Source organism: Crotalus tigris, unplaced genomic scaffold (genome assembly GCF_016545835.1).
Source record: "Crotalus tigris isolate CLP2741 ecotype Arizona unplaced genomic scaffold, ASM1654583v1 scf7180000017989.1554031673:749699, whole genome shotgun sequence".
Taxonomy (NCBI): domain Eukaryota; kingdom Metazoa; phylum Chordata; class Lepidosauria; order Squamata; family Viperidae; genus Crotalus; species Crotalus tigris.
The window spans coordinates 385,776-392,901 of NW_024096759.1; positions in this window are offsets into that span (position 1 = coordinate 385,776).

Sequence of the window (7,126 nt, forward strand, 5' to 3'; positions counted from 1 at the left end):
CCACACGATTCAGAATAGAATAATTGAATTGGAAGGCATCTTGGAGGTCATCTAGTCCAACCCCCTGCTCAGGCAAGAAAGCCTATACCATTCTGGACAAATGGCTGTCCAGACTCTTCTTAAAAACTTCCAGTGTTGGAGCATTCACCGCTTCTGGAGGCAGGTTGTTCCACTGGTTAATTGTTCTAACTGTCAGGAAGTTTCTTCCTAGTTCTAGGTTGCTTCTCTCCTTGATTAGTTTCCATCCGTTGTTTCTTGTCCTGCCTTCAGGTGTGGCCTTGCCAAGCCAGTATAAAATGGTATTAATACTTCACGTGATCTTGATTCTATCCCTTTGTTAATGCAGCCTAACACTGTGTTGGCTTTTTTGGCAGCTGCAGCACACTGCTGACTCACTGATTCACTTAACAATTGTAGGGATTCCCTTAACAACTGTGGCAAAAAAGGTTGTAATAACATTAGCAACTCACTTAACAACCACTTTCCTTAGGAATGGAAATTCTGGTCCGTGTTGTGTTCATAAGACGAGGACTACCCGTAGCTTGAATGTGCCACCAAAGGCGAGATTCCAAGATCAGCTTCGTTGCAGCAATAAGCTAAAATCGGTCCTTAAAATTGGGCCAGGTGGTGTTTCAAACTCTGCCTCGAAAACCTGTCATCCACACTACACTCAGATAATCAGAGGGTATCATGTTGGGGAAAGTGGTGTAAACAACATTGGACTTGTTGGGCCAGCATTGCAGATTTTGTGACAGGGTTTTCACATTAATCCATAGTTTTTAACTGTGCTTTGGAAAAAAAAAACCCTCACACATTTGGCTGGATTCAAATTGCCCACTATACCATAATTCTTCATATATAAACTACAATAGTTTATAACATGGTAAGACAAACACAAACAGGCCACAGGCTGACTCACTGATTTTAATCAGTACAGGTAGTCCTCGACTTACAACTATTCATTTAGTGAACGTTCAAAGTTACAAGAGCACTGAAAAAAGTGACTGACGACCATTTTTCACAGTTACAACCCTTGTAGCATCCCCATGATTATTTGATCCAAATTCAGATGCTTGGCAACTGGTTCAAACTTACGACCGTTGCTGGGGCTCAAGGTCATCTGATCATCTTTTGCGACCTTCTGACAAGCAAAGTCAATGGGGAAGCCAGATTCACATAACAACCGGAATACTAACTTATCAACTGAAGTGATTCATTTAACAACTGTGGCAAGAAAGGTTGTAAAATGGGGCAAAACTCAATTTAAAAAATGTCTCACTTGACCATCAAAATTTGGGATTGGGTTATGGTCATAAATCAAGGACCATCTATATCAGGGATCCTCAACCTTGGCACCTTTAAGAGTTGTGGACTTCAACTCCCAGAATTCCTCAGCCAGCAAAGCTGGCTGAGGAATTCTGGGAGTTGAAGTCCACAACTCTTACAATTGCAAAGGTTGAGGACCCCTGATCTATATTGTTAGCCCTGTAACTAGGGCTGGTGTTAAGAACTAAGCACAGAAATATATGGAAAGGGCCCTATTATTGTCATATTTCTTGGTCTTCAAGGAGACCCTGAAACATTTTTGGGGGGCTTTCCAGGGTAAAACCCCAAGGCAATTAAAAATTTTCTCTCATCTGCCAATTCTGCACTGCAAATGCCTCACCTCCCATCTCGACTCTCTTAAATAATTTGCTTTTCCCAGCTCGAAAGAAATTTGAGTCCAAATGGGAGTGAAAAACTACCAGGGGGTATTTTGCAAGAGAGAATCAGCAAGAAGTCAGAAATTAAATATCATCTTCCTTCTCCCTCAGTTTCTGGAACAATAACAACACAGATCTTAGGAGTTACACACTTCAACCCCAACAATGAAGGTAAAGATCTTCTGGCTGCTGGAACCCCCATTCAAATATGTTAGAAAGACAGTTTAAGCTGCCCGTGTGCCAAAGCCTTTTTCCAACTGCCATGAGGACTAGCCGCACAGAGGTCATTGATTCATCTGGCTGTAATTAGATATAACTGAATGTGTGCTACTGTACTCATTAAAATTTTCCTTTTATTTAAATATACAGATATATTTTAACATACTGCAAAACATATAACCAGATCCAGAACAGTAGCATTTAATGACAAACAGGGCTTGGAACATACACAGATTAGTTCATGTACCTCTCTCATCCACACACCCTTATTCCATGCAATTCTTCCCTATCCGTCGAACATTTCTCCTAAAAAAGCCATTTATCCTATACCCCATAAACAATGTTCTCTCTCCAAAAAAAAAAAAAAAAACCCAACCCATAGAGAACACCTAGGCTCCTAGAGTGGTTCACAAATATTATTAGGAACCAGGATGAGGTGTAGTTCAGCTCTGAGTGTGTAGAGGTGGCAGATTTGAGAGAACAGGAAGATTCCTTTTTATCACATGTATTATTTCCCCCTTTTGCACTTCCACAATTGGCAAATGCTTTTTCACAGTTTTGTTAATAATTGAGCCAGGATTGTATGCGTATAATCCTACTAGCCCACCAATGGGGAGCATAACAATACTGTATTGCAAGAGATCTGGTATAATGGTATGTTTTGGTGTGAATATCACAGTACCTATTGGCTAATGCCTGGCAAGTCACAAAAAATTATAACAGCTTCAACACACACCGTTTGGAGGTGTTACTTATATAAATTAAAAAAAATGTACTTGGGAGCTTGGCAAAGAGTAAGGATGTCATCGTTTCCCCATGTAAATACTCCTATAATCCTATAAAAAAGTTTATTTTTAAAAAATATTCTATGTACAGAGGGAGTAATCAAGAAAGAAAATAATCTTATAATTTCCTTCTACAGGTGTGAAGTTATGACAAATGTAAGAGAGAATCAGAAGGGCAGGAAAAACAAGTTTGTTTCTTTTTAACAGGGCTTTTTGGGGGGCAATTAATTCTACTGCTTGAGGGGAACAGTGGGAGAAAAGTGCAAATCTTCTCTCTACCTGCCATCAACACAGGTCACTTCAAATGCCTCTCAAGAAGAACAGGTCTTGGATTTTCGTCTTTTAAAAATTGGGGGGGGGGGGAAGGAAGAGTTTTTTTCCCAACCAAAGGAGAAGAGGTTATTGTGTGGGAAAAAAAAAACAGTAAAAGCCACTGAACTCTTAAGATACATCTTGCTTAATTCTCTTCCCTCCTTTTTCTAGGTTGACCTGTCTTTGGATTATTAGACCAAGGACCTGCAAACTTGGCAACTTTTAAGATTTGTTGACTTTTAACTCCCCAAATTCCTCAGCCAGCACAGCTGAGGAATTCTGGGAGTTGAGGTTCACAAGTCTTAATGTTGCCCAGTTGGAGACCCCTGGGCATCAATCCCAGCCATCAGTACATCACTGGGAGTGATGGAATTGTAGTCCACTATTTCTGGAGGGGACTTGGTTGGGGCTGGGAGATGAAACCTTTGTGCTCAAGAAAAGAGGAAGATGCTGGTGATTTTGCCCTAGATCCGTAAAGCCCTTCTACTGAAATTATAGTTCCACCCATGTTTCAGTTTTGCTATTTGGGAAAGGAGCAAAGATGTGCTGGTTGAGCGGCTGCCCTGGGCTCCAGATGAGCATTGTGGAAGAAAAAGAAAGAGGGAGAAGTTAAGGGCTCTTTTGTATTGCACAGTATTGCAAAAGGGATCTTTTTTTTTTTTTAAATGAGTCATCTGAAGGCATGGCACCAGAGGCTCTATGGATACGACTGTTCTAGCAACCCAATTGGAATAGTCAGCTGCCAAAGCTGGGAGACTGGGAAGTGAGTTTGCTTGCTTGTTTTTGCCCAAGGTTAGCTGACGTGTCAGGAGGCCTCCTCCCCTCTCCCAGCTCTTGCATGCCAAATTTAGTTTGGAAACGGCACACTGTCAGCCACCACACTGCATGAGGCATCACGGCACTTGAAATGATATCCTCCAGATTCTCGTGGTTTCCCCAGTAATGTCCTCCAGGGATGCTGCACAGGGTAAGGTGACACTGAGAAAGACTGGATTCCATTTGCAGAAGGAAGTGGAGAACAGATGCCTCTGGGAAAATGAATTTATGAGCATTGCTCAAATGGCACGTTCCTTTGAGTCAAGACATTATAGCATCTGGGACTATGGAAGTGATACATCATGTATCATAAAAAGGATTTGCATTGGGCTAAGCTGAATTTTCTCTCGGGATGGTTTGCTGATAGAAAAGGAATGCCGACTCTGACAACCCTCAGCAATGCCAGGCAATGTGGGCCATGATGAGAATTGTAGTTTATCATCTCCTGGAAGGACACAAGTTGCCCATCCTTTTTATATAAATCAGGGTCTCCACACTTAGCAACTTTAAGACTTGTGGACTTCAACTCCCAGAATTCCTCAACCAGTCACACTGGCTGGGGAATTCTGAAAGTTGAAGTCCACAAGTCTTAAAGTTGCCAACTTTGGTAACCCCCGTTTTAGATGAAGGTATGGACTTTGTGCTAGAATCTGGATCAGGAGCAGAAAACCTAATGCCCTCCACCTGTTTTTTTTTCTGGATTTCAAATCCCATGGAGATCACGGTCATAAATATCTAGGAGGGCTTCCTGTTGTAAAACATTTCAAAGGAAGTGAAACACGCCAGCCTTAATTGAAGAACAAACTTCTACAATTAGGAATCTACATAATTTACCAGAATCAGCTTCCTTACCATTATTCCTCAAAACAAAAACACCCACCCCCATATTCAGATTTTCCCCAAAATATCAGCCCCCTAACTGCTCTGTTGGCTTCTACCTCCTGCTGTGTCCAACTTCTACTTTCTATTCTTCCTGCTTCTAAGGACAAACTGTGCATGGGTAGTTGAAATGATCTATGTGGGAGTGACTTGCTTTGAGCTAAGGTAATTCAAGACATCAAAAAAAAACCACGTTACAAAAACATATCAGTGAGGGACCTTTGTTATCCTGGAGACAGTGTAGCTGTCATTCACTATTTTGTACTGGGTGAGACCACAAAACCAAGGGAGACACACGCAAGTCAACGATTCTGTATGTCCACATGGACAATATAAAAATAAGCCATTGAGTCTTTGGCTCAGAACAGCTCTTTTCCATAAGGGGATGTGGACCCTGGTTCAGTGATCTAAATATTGCCAAAGAGAAAAAAAGGAGTCAAGAAAATGAGAAGAGTCAGAATTTCCCCAAACTGGGCAAAAATCTGATTGCTGGTGCAAGGGGAGCCCTGGGCAATTGGGGACGTTGAGATTGTAGGCTCAGAAGTGCTTCTCCCTGAGATACGGAGTAGAAGAAACGGAGTATTATTCTAACTTCTATCCCCACCCATCAACATTTATACTAGAATTAGCTGGGGAAGGCCAACTGGGCCCACATAAAAAGCAGGAATGGGTCCAGCTCAGGAATGATTTAAGGTGTGTTTTTTTTAAAATTTCTGCTGGTTGTCTTGCAAAGGGATGCCAGACATTTCATCTTCCTGGATTCCCTTGCCCACAGATTAGGACCCACGTAGATCTTCTACCCTTCTGCACTAACCGCACTAAAGCCTTCTCCCTTTCAGATGTCCACTTCTCAATCCTCTGGAAGGTAGACCTCTCCTCCCCATCTACTGGGCTACTTACCTTCTATGGCTCACAGATGGATAGAACAATTATGCCTTCTCTTACTTCTGCCTGGCAGAAGAGGGGAGATGCTCGGATAAACTGGATTTTTATCCCCAGAAGATTCAACTACTGGCTCTCCCTGGGTTTTTATGGGACCCATGGTTTTTAGCCCTTTCAACCTGTTAAAAGGCATCTATTTGTTCTTACTGGCTAGACCAGGAGTCTCTAAATTTGGCAACTTTAAGACTTGTGGACTTCAACTCCCAACATTCCTCGGCAAGCCATGGACCTCTGTAGTCCACAAGTCTTAATGCTGCCAAGTTTGGAGGCCTCCTGGGCTACACCATAAACATAGGAACAATACTGTTCTTTTATTTTCAGCTGCCTTTTCTTGATGGCCTTCACCAGAAAGCAATAAGAGGCCAAAGCCGGGAGAAATCATAGGCCCTTGTAAATATGCAGGAACTGGCTATACTCTGGATGCTTATTTGCTTTTTTAAAAAAATATATTTTACACGGGCGCTACAGGTTTAAACCAGAGGTAAAGATGACACGCAACAAGGACCCCAAGAAGGGATTTCATAATTGCTGCCTCCCATTCCCCTCAAAAACTACAATTCCCAGAATCCTCTAGGGGTAGCCATAACACCCAAAGCAGGCTCAGATTGGTTTATGTCTTTAAGGTAGATAAATCTCTCCTCTATGATTTTTGCTGAGCTCCACTAGATGATGATGATAATTCTGGATGGATTATACATCCAATCTGTTAAGTTTCTTTCCTTTCAGCCACTGAAAACTGGAATTTGGAACAACCTATGTGGGAAGGTTCTGTGAATGCAGTGCTTATTTTGAGTCATTACTCGTTTTGAGAAATACTGTTTCTCCTCATTACCTTTTTTTTTTCCTTCCAATTTCTGTCCAGCCATCTTAAATATAAGATACAAGTTACTCCTTTTGATCCTCCAGGGCCTATTTCAGTCAATCTCTTGGGCTTCAATCCCCACCCTAATACAAAAGGTAGCTCAACACAATCTTCCTCCTCATAGTGGTGATTCTTGCTGATGACTGTTCTTCTGTTCTTCTTCTCGATCTGCATCAAGCCCATCAGCTTGTTTGTCCTCTTGAGACTCTAACGATCCAGCCTGGATGCTGACCCACAAAACCAGGGTCTGTAAAAATCCATAAAGGCAGGCAAATTGCAACAGATACTCCTGGACCAGCCAAAGAACCAAGTACATCCCATAGGTGCTGACCAAGAAACAGGCCAAACCATGGAGCCAAACCTTCAAGGGTCCTCCAAATCCCAAGATATCCAAAACCAACCGGAAAGCCGGAGAAGATGCACAGAGCAGTGTCACCACGCACAAATCAAAGAGGTGTCGAGTGAAGTTGAAGCAAATCTGGAAGTGCTCTGGAGACTCCACTGATGGCTTGTGAGGTGCAACATATTGAGGTATTCCAGCACACAGTGAGTGCCCTCCAGCAGCTGAACTTTGGCCCCATCCAATAATTTCCAAAAGACGGCGGCCA